Raw genomic sequence first — 18,629 nt, 5'->3', positions numbered from 1 at the left:
GGCGGCGGCGAGAGGCCACGCCTCCCCCTTTGCTCGTGGGCGGGGGCAATCCGCCGCGAGGGCGGGGCATGGCGGGCGGGGTGCCGTGTGCCTCCCGGCTCCGGCTGCGGCGGTGTCGTGTGGGGTGGTGAAGGGGCCGAGGTGTCCCCGGGGTGCCCTGTAAATCGGAGCGATGAGGCACTCGGGGTTTACCAATAGATTACCTTATCCAGAAATACAGTGTTGGAAGGGAAACAAAGCCAACAAAGCCATGCAAGGTTCGTGCACACATGTGATTTGTGCTTAAATGTCTCCTCGAGGCTTTCCACCTGTGGTAAAACCATGGTGCTGTGAGTGAGAAGATAAAACCTCTGTCAACAGGTGATAAACGTAAGCATGCCTTTTGATCTGCCCACTGCCAGCGGCTCCATCCGTACAAACTATTGGTACTTAAAATTTGCCCACGAACAGTCAGTAATAAAATGCTTTGAAACAGAGATGTGGGAACAGGCAGTGAAAAAGGCAGAAGAAAAACGTGTGCAGAATGGCCGGGTTGGAAGGATCCTCAAGGATCATGAATCTCCAAGCCTTCTGCCACAGGCAGGGCCACCAACGTTTGGATCTAGTACTAGACCAGGCTGCCCATGGCCCCATCCAACCTGGCTTTGAACACCTCCAGGGATGGGGCATCCACAGCTTCTCTGGGCAGCCTGTGCCAGCATCTCACCACTCTCATAGTAAAGATCTTCCCCCTGACATCCAACCTAAATCTTCCCTCCTTCAACTTAAAACCATTCCCTCATCCTATCACTATCTACCCAAGTAAAAAGTTGATTCCCTTCCTGCTTATAATCCCTTTTTAAATACTGCTTTTTAAATGCTGCAGTGAGGTCTCCCTGCAGCCTTCTCCAGGTTGATCAGCTTCTTCAGCCTGTCTTCACAGGGAGGGTTCTGCAGCCCTCTGATCATCCTTGTGGCCCTCCTCTGGCCCCTCTCCAACAGTTCCCAGTTCTTCTGTAGAACTCCTTGATTGCTGGGCTCCTTCCTGGAATCAGAGAATGTTTTGGGTTGGAAGGGACCTTAAAGATCATCCAGTTCCAACCCCTCTGTGGTGGGCAGGAACACCTCCCGCTGGGTCAGGCTGCCCAGGCCTCATCCATCCTGGCTCTGAGCATCTCCAGGGTTGGGGTACCCACTCTCCTCTGGGCAGCTCACGAACCTGTATTTCTCCAGCAGCATCTCATACATCCAAGAACCGGGTAACTGTCTTGTAAAATTGAATATCCTTCCTAAATTAAAAGCATTCTGCACATAGCAATCCAAACTGCTGCAATGTAACTCCTCTCTAGTGATCATTTAGTGGTAAGAAAAGTAATGCTTATGAAAAGACATCACAGTGCAATTTCCTTTGTCAGATAAGACTAATGCTCTGTTGTGTAAGAACGAATAGAGGAAAGAACGGAGAGCGCTTCCAGGAGAACAAAGATCAAATTTCCTGGAGCAAGAAGCCTCATTAATGAGCAGCATTACATTCACATAGAAAATGGATTTGTTTTCCCCTGATGTAAGCGAAGGAAACAGGACAAGGTGAAAAATCAATGCAGTCAAAATCTCTAAGAGTATCTTTTCTTTAAACGCATTCCTAGTTTTATCAGCAAATGAGTTATTTCAGCAAGTTAGGATAAAAATACTGTCTTGCTGGAAAGTGACACTGACCTCTGTCAATCCTGCCTTCCATGTCTGAGCTGTACAACTGCCCAGCACGTCAGTAAGTCTTCTAGGCCAAACGGATGAAGAAGTGAGATCTGCTTGGATGAAGGTTGCACAGACAGTGGAAGTCGATGCTTGAGAGCATGAGCTGCTGGCACAGCTCCACAAGAGTCATCAGGGAGAGTCACTGCACAAAGTCCATGAGCTGATGTTCCTGACCACAACTGTGAGCACTGCTTTTCTAACAGAGCACAGAGAAGCATAAGACACCATCTGGAGTTAGTTCTGTCAGAGTGCATTTCTCCAACAGACCTGCGCCATGCTGCACAGCCAGAAGAGGCATCTTCCCACTGATGATAAGCACTTTCAAGTTACTACTTGGTTCCATCATTACTGTTTTCCTCTCTCTTGTCTGGAACCTGTGGTTACGGATGCGCTTGTATAGCAAAAACTATAATATCCAAAATTTCAGCCACCAGTACTAAATGAAATTAAAAGGCCGATATGGCTGAGAACAGAAAATTCTGTATGAGCTATAAAAAGTGTCACATTTGACTCTAATCTGACGTGTGCGATACTAAATATCTGTGATGGTTATCAATTTATTTTTATATTGGTAATTAAATTTGAAAGTCCTTGCTTTATTTCAGAATATTTAAGAACGCCTTTTTTTCCACTTAATATGGTATGTTTCCCCTTTTTACCTAGCTTCTAAAAATACTTCTACAAAACTTCTGCTTTAATTTTTCTTTCATATTGATCTTTTCATACCATTTTTCAAAACTCTTAAAGAAACTATTTTTACAAGGCAATCTATTTTGTAGATAACTTACAGGCCTGTATTCCTTCATCACTGCCCTTGAGATTCAGGATATCTGCTGCTGCAGACAGGGCTGGCAGTCAATAGATGTGTTTGAAAATGGAGCTTGTAGCTCACTGGCCCTGAGGCGATAGCACTGTGATAGTGGTTTTGTAGTGAAGCAGTCAGACACAAAGTAGTGCTTTTGTTGCGTGAGCTCCAGGACTACAGATGCCCTGCACAGTGAGGATGTAGCTGATAGCCCCTTGGGTTGGAGTTCTTTTCATCTAACTTGTGGACACCTGCATGGAGTCAGGTTAATTCTCTTCAATCTGTTTGAAGAGGAATGCAGCTGACTTGGCAGCATGTGTTTTTCCCCCGCAGCTTCAGTGGAAGAGCTGTCACCAGTGCTATGTACAAGAGGACAATCACTTCCCAACCCTGCTGGCTGCACTATTTCTGATGCAGGCCAGGATGCTGTTGGTTGTCTTGGCCTCTTGGGCACACTTCTAGCTCACGTTCGGATGGCTGTTGACCAGCACCACCAGGTCCTTTTCTGCTGAGCAGCTTTCCAGCTGCTCTTCCCCAATCCCATACCAGGGCATGGAGTTGTTACAGCCCAAGTGCAGTGTCCGGTACTGAACCTTGCTGAACATCAAACAATTGGACATGGTCCTTTGATCCAGTCTATCATGATCCCTTTGTAGAACCTATCCCAGATATTACGGTACCAAAACTGATTGCACCATTGTGTCTATTGCCACTACTTTTTGTAGTTTACACTACTTTACACAAGCCTTTGCTTCAGGTCATCTTTGAGAATGCAAATCATGTACTTAATTATAAAATGTTACATGTCTCAATTCCAGTGTAAAATAAAGTGCATTTAGTAGCTGTGCATCAGAGATTGTGGTCTAGTTGGTCAATTACCTGCAACAGCATGAATACTTTTCATGCCACAGACCTCACGAAATTGATCTGATCTCCTTCTTTAATCAAGTGACCCATCCGGTAGATGAAGAAAAGGCTGTTAATGTAGTCTACCTGTAATTCAGCAAAGCCTTTGACACAGTCTCCCACAGTATTCTCCTTGCAGAAGACAGCTGGCAGCCCATGGCTTAGACAGGTACACTGTTTGCTGGGTAAAGAACTGGCTGTATGGCCGGGCCCACAGAGTGATGGTGAATGGAGTTAAAACCAGCTGGTGTCTGGGCATGAGTGGTGTTTCCCAGGTGTTGATACTGGGGCTTGTCTTGTTTAATGTCATTTTGATGAGCTGGGTGAGGGAATTGAGTGCACCCTCAGTAAGTTTGCAGATGACGCCAAGTTGGGGGGAAGCGTTGATCTGCCTGGGAGTAGGAAGGGCTCTTCAGGGGGATCTGGACAGTCTGGATAGCTGGGCTGAGGCCAGTGGGATGAAATTCAACGAGACCAAATGCTGAGTACTGCATTTTGGCCACAGCAATCCCTGGCAATGCTACAGGCTTAGGGGCAGAGTAGCTGGAAGACTGTGTGGAGGAAATGAATCTGGAGGTGTTGGCTGATGCTCAGCTAAGCGGAGCCAGCAGTATGCCTACATGGCCAAGTAGGCCAGTGGCATCCTGGCTTGTTTAAGAAATAGTGTGGCCATCAGGAGCAGGGAGGTGATGGTTCTGCTGTACTCAGCACTGATGAGACCAAACCTCAAGTACCATGTTCAGCTTTGAGCCCCTCACTGTAAGAAAGACATTGAGTGTACTGGAGGGCAACAAAGCTATTGAAGAGTCTGAAGCACAAATCTTATGGGAGTGGCTGAGGGAACTGGAATTTTTCAGTCTGAAGAAGAGGTAGCTCAGGGGAGACCTTATTGCCCTCTATAACTACATGAAAGGAGATTGTAATGAGGTAGGGGTCAGCCTCTTTTCCCATGTAACTAGTGATAGGATAAGAGGGAATGACCTCAAGTTGTGCTAGGGGATGTTCAGGTTGGATATTAGGAAAAATTTCTTCTCTGAAATTTCTTCTCTGCTGGAATGGGTTGCCTAGTAAGGTAGTTGAGTCATCGTCCCTGGAGGTGTTCAGGAAACATTTAGGTGTTATACTAAGAAACATGGTTTAGTGAGGAAATACTGGTGGTAGAAGGACAGTTGGACGAGATGATCTTGGATGTCTTTTTCAACCTCGGTGATTCTGTGATTGTATTCTGTGATTCTATGATTTCTGGGTAATTATCAGTTCCGCATAAACTACAAAGGTGGAAGTTATTGTGCAGATGATGTGATGATGTGAATCTTATCTTAGCATTTTTTTCCTTTGAGGAACATTTATGAGCACAATTTGTCAATGTTGCACTAAAATGCTCTTATTGTATTGGATTTACTTGGAAAATAAAGACAGCATGAAATCTTATCCAATTAATATGTAGTTTTATAGGATCAAATGTCTCCTTGAAACGGTGTAATTGTCCATGAAATCAAGACATAAGAGCAGGTTAAAAAAGCCCAGCTTATCATGAAGTTAATAAAATGGTAGCAAGATGAGAGATGTTCAGAATGAAATTTGTGTGTTTGTTTCCATTACAAATGATATGAACATTCAGCATAGAAGAGACAGGAAACACTGTTCCACCATATGGCAATTATGAGTAATATCAACCTATCCATCAAGAGTATAGTAGATGTATTCATCTAGGGTGAGAGCAATACTTTGGGTTGCTTAAATCATGATAATTCAGTAAGCGTATTGGAAGAAATGTCCACGTATTAAAATGGTGCATTCTGCTGCAAAAAGAAAGACTATTCAGGCACCTAAGATGAAGAGTAAGGATAAAGGAGAAATGTAAAAGTGAATCTAAACAGAAAAGAACAAGTAAATCAGGAAGAACCTTGACCCAGCGGGACTTTCTTTACCCATATCTTACCAACTCACTCAGTGCTGATGTATGGTGATGTACTTGACAGGTTCAGTAATGTGCTTGGAGACTTGGCACAGTATGAAGTTTGTTTCCAATTTGTAGAAACAAGTGAAACATGGAAACTGATTTCTAGCTAAAAAACAATTCCAACAGGGGACAACTGTTTTGCTGTTGTTTCTTTATTCTTATAGAGAAAAAGATGATTATTTTTTAAAAGTTCAGTATTGAAGAGTAATTGTCTGTAAATGTGATTCCTTCCAGGATAAGCAGTTCTGAAGCACTTGCTTTTCACATTGTCTTTTTCACACATACACTGGCGTACATGAGGCTGTGCCAAATTCCATCCCCATGTGGTTCGGACAGAACACTTCACCGACGAGCACATGCTGAGAACAGCAAGCAGCACGCTGTTCCACTGTTCATACATTAATCACCTCCTCTAAGCATCTTCACTTGCAGGAATGAAGGTGCTTTTCAGGCTGTAAGTGCTCTGTCTAACGTTTCTTTTTCTCCTGCTGTTTCTGGAATGGGCTCTCCTCAAATCCTGTAGTAAAGGAACATACGGGTGAAAGAGCGAAGCTGAGGACATCAGGATGCTCAGAGCAGGCTCAGAGAAAAAGAGGTACTGGAGGTCTGGGGAGAAAAAAAAAAATGCAAATAAAAAAAGAAAATCAGGAATCAAAAATAAAGCAGTCAGGTCAATGTTTGGTTTTGTTTGGGTTTTTTTTTTTCATTTTTTGAGTAATTCTGCCATACTTTTTTACATACGTTACTTCTTCAGGAGAAGAAGAAAAGAAGAGCGAGTAATATTCTAAGCTAAGAATGAGAAGGAGGTAAACTTTTCCTCAGTTTCTCCCCCTCCTCTTTTTTAAGATCATCCTTTCCTAATCATACCTAAGATTTTTCTTCACATTTCTTCAGTTTGGGAAAATCTCGCCATTATCTTGAGTATGTTTTGCTGATCAGAGTATGTTTTTAAAGTAACTCCAGCTCTTGCTGTATTAGCAATAATTAAGCTATAATAATAGTAATTACTGTGTTCTTTGACAACGTTATTCAAAATGATCTGTGGATGTACCATGCTTATCATAGGAAATTAAGCATGTAAGTTGTAACATATGTACATGAGAGAAATGTTGTCATCCACAGAAATGTTTGTTGTCAGAAATGCTTAACTTTAGCCCAGGTATTCCTAAGGTTATCTGGCTGTAACTATTCACACACACCATTTCATTTCCCATAGGCCTTCAATGTGAGTTTTAATTATTCAGAAATTGAAGCAAAGAACATGTAGATAGGATCTCTTGGGGGGGTATGGGGGGGAGGACAGAAAAGCAGGAAATAATAGAAAAATTTGGATAGAAGACCTTTAAGGATCCCTTCCAATTCAAATGATTCTGTTTCTAAGATTAATCGAGACTGTAAGATGTGGATATTTCCCTTTATGAGACGTTAGAACAGATTGGAATCCCAAAGAAACTAGACAGACTGAAAGAATTGAGGACCTGACCAATGGTATCATTGATTAATCTCTTTCAGTGTTAAGTCACATTCCCACTCTTTAGCCCTCTTGGGTACAGGGACAGTATGGAGCTGGTGCCTGACCCTTTCTTCTGAGATGTCCCCAGGCAGTACTACGGGGAAGCTGCACCCCAAGAGAGCAGAAAATATTCCATGCAAATAGTTGGATCCTCAGCTGCTGCAAATGTGAGCTCCTGGCTGTGTGGAATTTGTCCTCAGTCCAGCAGGTGGTCTCGAGATTTCATTTGAGGGTTGGTCCTCCTGGCTGGCAACCAAGTGGGAATCAGAAGAGGGCAATGAGAGGATAAATACATTACAAGTCCATCTACTTTCCAATATGTTTATATTAGCAGCCTGGGAATGGAGCAAGGGGAAAAAAATTACTAACAAAATGTGATATGAATAGTGTTTCTGAAAATTGTGTGGACGTTTTGAATGGCTGAAATATGAAAATAATATGATATAATCTATTTAACAGTCATAATGATAGTGAAAAATTGCTCATGGGACACTGTAACTTGTTTTGAAGATGCTATAAAGTGTCATTATTATTAACAACTCAGCTACAGATAGCTTTCAGTGTACCATTTCAACCAGAAAAACTCAATAAAGGGATATTGCTGGAAATCAATAAAAGGCCACCAAACAAACTAGAAAATAAGTTTGAATTTCTTCATAGAAACGTGTCTGTATTCTGCCTGGCATTGGAACAGGCTGCCCAGGGAAGCGGTGGAGTCACAGATCCTGGAAATGGTCAAGAAATATGTAGATGCACTGAGGGACGTGGTTAGTGGGAATGGTGGTGGGCTGATAGTTGGAGTATATGATCTTAGTGGTCTTTTCCAACCTTAATGATCTTATGGATCTGTGAAAAGTGGAAGTCATAACTGAGACTTCTCTATGAAGAGCATATAGCGCTAGAAAAAACAATCTCCATGATTTAAAAAAGAAGGATACAGAGGTAACTTACACTAAATGCCCCACATGGATGAGCTGGAGCAGAAATTAAACAAATATGAATTAAAACAAAGACATGAAAGGCAGGAGAAGTAGAAAGCAATTGTTAGCCATTTACCATAATGATAGGCAGAACATGAGCAGAGCATTCATATCTTCAGCTGTGGCAGGAGCAGGTGACCACAAGGAGACAAGCAATGATGTAAAAGAATGGCTAACAATTAAATGAGGCACTGGAACATTATTATCTGTGCCAGTCAACAGTGTCTAATGGAAAAGTAGATCTGCTCAGACAAAGTAGAAGGAAACCCACTGCTTATAAAGTCAATAGGTTTTAAAATGTCATAGGAACAAAAGCAAATGGCTCCCTCTCCAAAAGTCCGTTTGCAAGATATGGGCTGTGACAGCATTAAGAATGAGGAAAAAAAAAAGCAGAAGTGCTTATTCTAAACACTGCTAGACCAGGGAAATTCCAGAGGAAGGCAGAAACAAAGAGATTATGTCAAAATAAACTATAAATTAAAAAAAAAAAAAAAAAAAAAAAAACCAACATGAAAATGTGACCCATGTAATTATAAGCTACCTAGAACACATTCAGTCCTTAGCAAACCTTGCTGGAAAGATCATGCCTTGTTGAAAAAATCATGCCCATGTTTGCAAACGCAGAAGGCCAGCGCAGCAGCTGCACTTTACCACAGGACCTGCATTTTACCACTCAGGGTGTATAAAGGATGGAACTTTCCAGCAGAGTCCCAGGTTGCCACAGTGTGTGGCAGAGATGGGGGAAGTCAGGGCACTGCAGGTTCCCTTGTGCTCCCAGTGAGAGGGATGTGGGAGCAGGTCCATGGTGAGGCTCAGAGAACAGTAGCAATAAACTAGAGGGTTTATGTTTTCTGGATGGATGATTGGCCTGTAAATCCTCCAAAGGACCTACCCAGGGAACAGGAACATGGCAAGGAAGAGTGGATGCTAATAGAACTCCCTGGGGACAGCCTAAAGCCCACTTGTTCCAGCACAACTGAGCTGCAGCCAGGCAGTGCTAATTGCACAGGGAGGAAATAAATGAGCTCCTCTGAGAAAACCAGCCTGCTGGAAGCTCCCTAAATCAATTACACACCTTCATCAGCAGCATCACAGTGACCAGCCCATTCAGAGACCAACTCCTGGGTACTGACAAGTGTCTAATATGTACGGTCTTGCACTGCCTTTGTACACACAGACCTTCACTGATGACTCCTCAGCATGGCATTCGTATCTTCAGCTGTGGCAGGAGCAGGTGACCACAAGGAGACAAGTAATGATGTGAAAGAATAGCTGACAATTAAGTGAGGCACTGGTATATTATCTGTGCCAGTCAACAGTGTCTAATGGAAAAGTAGGTCTGGTCAAACAAAGCTGTGATGAGGTTACAGATTCAGCTGTTAGACGATAATTACATAGTTGTGCTAATTTTTAAGCTGCTTGACTTAGCACCATGTGTTAATGATCAGAAAAATAATTACTTCATAAAGTGATCAGCACAGATGCAGTGCATCAAGAACAGACTGAGTGACTCAAAGCAGCTGTCAGTGGGACTGTTGGCTTTGAAAATGGATGTTTCCTTTGAGGTTCCTTGGGGTTCCTAAACTGTCTGGAAAGCACATATAAAATTGCTCCTAATCAAGAGTAAAGTAATGTGCTGTCAGTGTGATGTGTAGTGTTAAGAACTGGGCTGTCAGTGCATGACAAGATGTCTCCTGGAAAGCATGAGGATCTAAGGGATGTAAGAGTGATAACTCTTAGGCAACAAAGAGAGCATGAGTGTCAAAGCCTGACTGGCATCTCTGCGTATGCCTGCAGTAAAAGGATGATGGTAATTCCTTGATACAAATGTCGGAGTAAAAATTATGTCTGTACATATCATTGGTAAAAATGATGCTGAAATTTGGCGTAAAAATAAGGCAGAGAACAGGAAGGAGATCAGTGGTATAGCAGGGACAAACACAAGGAAAGAAGCCAGAGAGGGAATCCAGAGCTGACAAATACAGATTCAAAATGAACATTTTAAACCAGGAAGAAAGACCAGATGAAGCAAGTGATTCCTTATTCCCTGTCGACTTTGCATGAGCTCGCTGAGAGTTTGCTGGCACAACTGGCCAGATAGAGGTAGTATTTTGGGCTGTTACCACAGCTCACAGGAGGCTAACAGTCTCAGCCAGCTGTGAAACATATAAAACTAATTTTTCAGTATTGTACTCAGCATATTTATTTCTGAAATAAAGACAGAATTATTAATGGCCGGAATGAGCATAACATCTCAGTAATATTTTGTGCATTCAACTAAGACTTCTACAATTTGGAGAAAAAAAAACTGCTTTCTAAACATGTTCTTTATGTAAATAATTGGAGAAATCCTGGGAGTACATCATATGGTTTAAATTGAAGCAGTTTATCCTAAAGCAGACTTCAAAACAAGAAAGAAAAAAAAAAACATTTTAATTGCATCGTTCAATCACTACCACCAATATAAAACTTATTGCTGTACTCTCAAATACATTTAATTTTACATATCCTTTCCTTTGCAGAGTGGTCCTTAAAATGCTTTTCAGTACAGATACCAGTAATGAGAAAGTGAACAGGTCTTACCCTGTTCTTACTCATGTGCTCAACTAAGACTCCTGTTCGGTCCTGCAATTTGAAATATTATGTGAAAAGCAAGTGGCTGGGCATCGGGATTACTATCATATAAACCCTTAAAGAAAGTGCTTTCATTTCTACCCACCAATCAGATGAAGCTGAATCAGTCAGTCTTTTCCTTTCCCTCATTACTTATTTCTTTAGAAATTTTCATTTTAAGGCCAGCTCTTCGTGTTTCAATTACAGTCCCTAACCCAGTTTGGAGAGAGTCACATGGGCACAGCAGGAAGAAAAGAGTGTAGTTCATAAAGGGCAATTACACAATTACTGCCAGGAGAACACATCCCATTAAAAAAAAGACACACATCCTTCTGCTTTGACTGATTCAGCAGTCCCTTCTAAAATTCAAACCCTCTTATGGTTAGAAATGGAGAGCCGAAGCGACAGCAATGATGATTCTCAATTTCTGCCCACAAACATGTCTCCAGGTCTGCCTCCTCTCCCCAGGCCTGAAGCAGGGTTTGCATTGCCTCAGTTTTGTGGGAAACCAGAGACCAGGATGACACGACTGTGATGCCCATATTGTACCAAGTGCTGCTCAGAGCCAGCAGCAGCACTGCATTTCTGGCACGCATCCTCCGCCTGTCTATGAGCAAAAGCACTGCGGCAATGTGCTGCCACTGTGCATGCCTGTCACCTGGGATAAACAGCCCTGCAGAGCAAGCACAGCCGTGTATGCATGTGGTGTGCAGATATGGGTGCATGTATGTATAATTTGACATTGTATCCTGGGACAGAATCTCCATTGGAGAGAGATTTCACAGTCTGCTCAGACCTGAAGTAAAACCACAGAGAACAGATCTGGAGCCACCATAGCGCTTCTTAGTGCTGGAAATATCACTCACAGTGAAGATGCAGCCAAAGGCAGGAGCCTGTCAGAAATTCCAGCACTGATTTTCTCTGTTGTGGTTTGAGTTTTATATTTAAATTTACCCCTGTAGTAATAGCCCTTATACTGCTATTACAAAACAAGTCTCAAGCCGAGCTGAGGTCTTTGGCCTCAAGTCAGTTGGTCCCATACAGCTTTGCAAGGACTCATGATGCAAATCTTCTGTGTTTCCATTTCTGGGCAGCTGATCATTTGGTGACTTTGTGTCATGGTTGTGTCATGGTAATAAAACCTTTGTATGATCTTGGGCATTTCATGGACAGGGTCTGAGATGACGAACCTCCAAACAAGACTCCTATTTCTCACTGAATAATCACTTATGGAAGACTTCTCCTCCTTAGCCTGAGGGTAATGCTGATCAGATAATGCTGGTGGTATTTACTATTAGTAATTGTAGTTTGCAGGTGAATTTATATACAGGTTTGAGGTGGCAGTTGCTTCTCAATACGCATGCAAAAGAAAACTTTTTGCCATGTAATATTCACTGTTCCCTTAAAATAACAGCCCTCTGAATCACAATAAATACTACAGAAAAAAAATAATACAGTGAGAACGTTTTGTTAATAATAAACTTTATATTTTATTAGCAAGACTCCATGCAGACTGTAGTTTTGTTGGAAGCTATATCTGTATTACTGGGCTGTCAAGCCCAGCTGCACGCTTCTTCTTCTCATTTAGAGTACATATGGAAGACACACAGTCATCTGCACTCAGTCATGCCCTAACTGTCCCAGTTTGCACAGTTCTTACCCAAGTATGGCGCTGCGTCACTATAGTCCTGCCACAGAAAGAAGGAGATGCCCACAAAAACATTAAAATAAACATAATTTTCATTCTTACAGTCATCGAGCTGTTGAAAGATTCCTCCTTGTACTGTTTAATCATGTACTTTTATTTTCCATATAAATCCCTTTTTTTTTTTTTTTTTTTTTTTTTTTTAACCTTACTCTTCTCTGTAGACATAACTCTTTAGGTATTTAATAGACACAAGTTTAAGAATACAGTCGAAAAACTAACGCACAACATTTGCTGGTTCAGTCAACCAAAAATCCCATGGAGAGTTGTGACGTAAATCTTGGGTCAAAATGGGAGACATTGTCTTAATTTGATGTTATCTGATGACCACCATTGTGCTAAGATTGCCTTAAGGCCATGGACAGAAGGGGCAAAAGAGGCAGTGGAGGTACAACTAGCGCCAGGCCCGAGTGGATTCTATTCCTAAGGTCTTTCACTGTAAAGTGCACATTAGAGACCACTTGGATTACTTGGTAACTTCTGAGAGAACAATCAAGCTCAGCCTTTTCTCCACAAGATAGCCCAGTAGCACTTTTCCACTGAAGCCAATATTTTTTCCAGTGGAAATACTTTCAGATTGAGCTTCTTGACGAAAAACATCACAAAATTTTTACATGAAAAAATGTTTCTTTCTCTTCTTGGTGAATATTTTTACTCTAGGGAGTAAAAAGCTGAAAGCATTTTCTGATAAATTCCAATTCTTACATACGGTGAGCACTATTTGCTTGTTCAGTAGGTGGCAATGATCTGGAACACCAGAGCCGAACACTTAGGGCTTTCTCTTTCTCTTTCTCTTTCTCTTTCTCTTTCTCTTTCTCTTTCCCTTTCCCTTTCCCTTTCCCTCTTTTTCCCCCCCCCCCCTAAATCAACGAGTGGCTCAAGAAAAGAGCTATACCATACATGTATTTATTGGTGATGTTTGGTATGTAATTACCACCAGATTAAACTTGCAGAAAGATAGAAAATTGCTTGGATTGCCCCAGGAAGAATTTCACTCAATTTTACTCACTAAATTCATCCAGAAGATCCCCACGCTGTCCCTACTTGACATCTTGTATCTTTTTCTATGCCAGCTTTTGAGCTAGGAAATATATCAGTGTAATTGTGCCAACACAATACACTACTTTAGCTCTACATTGTAACTGCCATGGGAACAATGTAACTCGATTAAGACATTTCCTGATTTACATATGCCAAAAGCTGATGATTGAATTGGAAAAAAAAAAACAAAAAAACAAACAGGCTCTGTACCCTGAAACTGGGAATGTTATTTTAAATATAGATCTATAACTATCTTTAGGCCACCTCATCTAGCCCCATATTTCAGATGTTTCCTAGCATCTCTGATGTGCTGCTCCAACTGAATGGAAGTGGCTTCTGTCCACACTGACAACTGTCCTTTCCTTTTCTTTAATCTTGGCCCGACTGCTCTTTAATGATGGATAATCTTCTCTGTCCTCACCTTCTCAGGCTTATCCAAGTCATCTGGAGCAATAATTCTGCTCCCACCATTTTTGCTTTCTTTTTCAGATGACTATAGCAGAGAGAAGTCCAGAGTGCAGCTTTCTGGTAGGGATTTGACCCATCCAGATAATCCAGACATGTTTAGTACAGCTGCCCAAGATGAATTTACCAGGTAAGTAAGGAAGGACAGGCTGACAGACCACACTGCTTACTTTCAGCTCCTCAGTGCACAGAGTCTTGTGTCACCTTCTTGTCTCATTAAATAGTCAGACTTTCTTGTCTACTTTGTCACAGAATCATATAATGGTGCTTGAGTGAGAAGGGACCTTAAAGCCCACCCTGTTCCAACTCCCTGCCATGGGCAGGGCTGCCCCCCACTAGCTCAGGGCTGCTGCCCAGGGCCGCAGCCAACTTGGCCTTGAACACTTTCAAGGATGGGGCATCCACAACTTACTAGGGCAACCCACTGTCCTTACCACATGAGGACAACTGCAAGGGGAATGCTGTGAGTCTTCATAGGAGATGAGCATACATCTAGGCTCAGTCATCATCTTTGTCTTTCAGGTGGTGAAAGCATTGTAGGAATTTTAAAATGCTGTATAGCAGAGCTGTGAGCGCTGTGAGTTCTCGTCTCTTGGCTCCTGGACTCCTCATCAGTTATTAAAGACAAGAACTCTGAAGTTTTAGAAAATTCAGCCTCTTAACTAATTTGAGTAAAGAAACTACCGCCATGTGCAGGTCAGCTCCTAATTGCCTGGGCCAGTTCTCTTACTTCATATTGATTCTTCCTTTGAGGCATCCAGCACTGGACAGTTTCCAGGAGGGATCCCGAGGCTTCTGCTCCAATTTGATGATACATTATGTTCCTAGGAAATGTCATGTCTCTACGTGCATTAGACAAAGGAACAATACAAGATCCAGAAACACAATTCTTTCACATGGCTGAGTCACGGGAATTACTGGAAACAAGCTGGTGCCTGGAAGCTTCAGTCTCCATTTCGGTAGCTCCCTACTTCATTTTCATACAAGACAGCTGCTGGTAATATTAAAAGGCATGGAAGGAGTTAGAAAATTAGCTTATTTTAGCAAAGGCGTTCTCAAAAAAGGTCTGAAGTTGTAGATAGTGATTGGTTTTCCATCTATCTTTCCACAGAGTGGAGCCATTTCTTAGACTCTGTTTTTCTCCTCTGTTTATTAGCATCATAAAGGAAAACATGAAAGAAATCATCTATCAGTATGAACAGCTTATTTAAAAGGTGAATGCTGAAGTTACTTGTCCATCTGAACTGACTTTCCATGGAGAAACATAAAAGAAATTGCTTATATACTTCAACAAAACGACAAGGTCTCTCTGATGCCACAAATACACTGTGGTATCAGTCACTCTCCATACACGCACTGTTCTGTGCACAGCAATTGTCTTTGAACAAAGGCAGAATGGACCACCTTGTCTTGGTGGTAGCAGTGTTTGTTACCTACAGTGCCTGTGTCAAGCTCTGCTTCCTACTGTCCCTGTCTCCCAGTGTGTCTTTTGGATGGACTTGAGACTCATGGGGTAGGCTGCCTTGCCTGTCTCCAGCTGTGCCTGATGGTCTGCGGATAAATGTCCTGGCTCCATCTCCTGGCCTGTCTCTGGCTCCATCTCCAGTGTTGATACTGCACTGTTGATTCTATATATTTATATTATAGTACATCTCCACTGAGGCAAAACACTTCAGAAGTCCTACGGTATCTTTTAATCTTGTGCTTTTATCAGAAAATCACTTCTGCTAACCTTCAAAAGCCTGCAGGTTATTCAGGCTCAGAACACTTTCAGGGTCAAGCGTTCAGAGTCAGAATGCTTTAGGCTGGTTAGGTGTTTTTGTGTAAAAATAAGTTTTACATGCATTAGTGTAAGCAGATGAAGAAACTGTGCAACTAAAAGCAAATCCCAAGCAAAAATAAATAATAAAAATCATAGAGAAGCTTGTGTTGGAAAGTTCCAACCCCTGGCCACGGACAAGGCTGCCACCCACAAGCTCAGGCTGCCCAGGAGGTGACACTGCAGAGGTGACAGATGTCATACCAAAGCAGCAAAGCATGATGGACACTTTCCAGTATCTCAGTGAGATGTAAAGCAGAAATTTTGGCTATCTTCATTGTTAATTAGTTGATGAAATGCTTTATGCATCTGCATAAATGCATATTCATGACAGTTGTCTGTCACATGATCTCTGCCTGGCTCAATAGCTGTGCTTATACACCAGTGTCTCTGTCTTCTACCACAAGCAAGACCCACTATTTTGAGTCACTGCCTGTCCAGATACATTTCTAGTCCCACAAAAGCGATCGATACACAAAATTCACAGACCAGCAAGCTACTGTTGCCATCAAATACCCTGACCTCCTGCCTAATCTAATCATGGCATCCTCTCTGACTAATTCTCATATAAGTTATAGAGATTACATTTTAGACAACGCCGTCATGGCTTCAGTCTTCCATCTGAGTAATTACAGTCCATCACCGACAGCCCATTTTACCTGGAGGATCTTCAGTTGTCTTCAACGTGGATCACCTTAGTACTATGCAATTTAAAGGAGTTTTACTACACCCAGTTTCTGGGTGCAGCAGTTATAAATAGCCTATCCACATTCATTTCCTTAAACCCTCCCTTGAAGACTATCAAGGTGCTTTTTTTGACCTGGAAAATAAGTTCTAGGCCAGGGAGGGTCTGAAGTGATGGCAGTAATAATACAATCATTTTAAATTACATTTGAGGCCTAAGCACAATTCAGCAAAGTTAAAACTGATTAACTCAGCCCTGCAGCTGCACATGCACTTTATGGACCTGACCATAGGAGCAGGGCACGCCTCCAGGAGCTGAAGCAAAGGGCTCTGTGGACTGCTGGTTAGCAAGGCTCTTCAAACAACAGAAGTACACCCTGATTGCTAGCTCTTCAGTAGGGCTAATACAAATACAAAGCTAATCTATTTTTCAGCCTTTCTATTTAAAACAATGGTAGACAATCTATTCTATCTAGATGCTCTTGGATAGAGAAGCTATACAATTCTGGTGCAGGTTCTCTGCTGTGCTCTGGTATGGGCTCAGGCAGGACTACACCTGGGTTGCGGGGGAAAGATGCTGAGCTCACACTTTAGCATTGCATTCAACTGTAAAGATGTCTCTGTGCATTAAACTCTTCCCCAGGAGAAGGTATCCTGACACTCCTCAAAAAACCTCAGTGCTAAAAGGGGAGCTCAGCTTTCTACAACTTTCAACCCCTGTAATCAGCTTTTATTGTTTTACGTTTCACTTTTTTATCAACATGGATGCAAAAGGACACATCATAAACCCCAGAGGACATCAGGCTGTGTTTTTATACAGCTATTTGCACTACCAAGGAAAAAATAATGGTTCAAAACAGAACAGTCCCATGCCACGCACAGAAGTGCAAACACCAACTCAGCATCTCCTGCTATGAAGAGAATCACTGTTCTGTTGTTCCTCTAAGCCACATTCATGAGGATTGAAGAACAGCTGCAGACTGCAAGAGGAGCTAAAGCTGAAAACAGAAAATGAGATAAAGGAGACAGGAACAAAGGAAACCGAATTCTTCAGATAATAGCAAAAAATAAATAGGAAACGTTTCTCGTGTTGCAGACATCTAACAGTTTAAAAAATACTTTAATGATTACAGTGCAAAAAGCTGGTGATAGCAGCCCCAAAACACGCACGCAGGTGTTGTTTTGGGACTGGTGCATTCCATGAAGATGTGGCCATAGGCTGATAACGTGTTCGTTGCCACCAGTCATCTTTCTCACTGCTTCTTGCTTAAATAATGAAGAGCTGCTGGTGTGTAGAGCCACCTTTGAAGTGAATTTAAATACCACAGATTTAATAGTAACTTTCAACAACCAAACCCATTTAATCTCTAGAAGACACTTTTTAGCATACAGTTCCAGTGTTTCCTTCTCAGTCAAAAATAGGAGTAACTTTTAAACAAAACACTATCCTAGTGATGGTGTGAAGAAAAATGTGCACCTATAGTGCACATTATCCTTCCTATACACATTACATTATTGTACATTACATGTATATTATATATACGTTATCCTTCCTATAAACAAATTAGAACAGAACTCTTAAAGCAGTAGGATTTCAGCTTCAGCAAATGGCTGCTGTCAGAACTGCTCTCATCAATTTTAGGTTTTGAATATTAGAGGTGTGAAAAAGCAGTCCTGTATGCGCCTATTGAATCAGGTAGGATTTTACTGCTATGTTATGTATAAATGACAGTCAACACCTTCACTCTTCAGGGCACTGTTAGATGCTGAATATCAACACCAATGGGTGCCTCCTGGTATTCACATTCTCTTTCTAAAAATGCTATTGCAGGCTCAGTCAAGTGCTGTACATGTCTGAGCTCCTGAGATTGTACTTAGAGCTGCAGGCACAAGAGCATTCTGCCTAAGGATGATCAAAGGGTGCAGCCAATGAACTGGAGCTCATTGTAATCAAGATGGAGCTTGAAGTCTAACGCAACAACATCTGCAAGAAAGAACTGGGCAAAGAAAGTCAGCCTGCATTTTCAAAAACTAATGTGGGTTTATCTTTGCCTCTCTTCTCCTGACTTTGTCACATCTGAAGAACAAAGACATCTCCTCACACAGAGCAATATGTGAAGATGACCAGCAGTTCTTTGTTGTGGAAAAGAATCAAAACATGTAGTAAGAGATTCATCACAAGAAAAAGGAAAGGCATCTAAGTTCCAAGTTTATGTTACATTCTTACTTCAGGTTAGTTCTGAACCAAATGAAGTAACATCAATCTGCTCCAAATGAAACCAAACTGAATCTTTGAGGTATATTACTCACAAACCTATAGACAAGCCAGTGTCAGTCTGTGAAGTTTACCCACATTAAAATATGCTTTCACTTTGTCTGGTGATAATGAATTAGGCATTTT

Source organism: Lagopus leucura, unplaced genomic scaffold, assembly GCF_019238085.1.
Source record: "Lagopus leucura isolate 7727_CA_CO unplaced genomic scaffold, USGS_WTPT01 Super-Scaffold_100008, whole genome shotgun sequence".
Taxonomy (NCBI): domain Eukaryota; kingdom Metazoa; phylum Chordata; class Aves; order Galliformes; family Phasianidae; genus Lagopus; species Lagopus leucura.
This window is presented reverse-complemented; position numbering follows the sequence as displayed.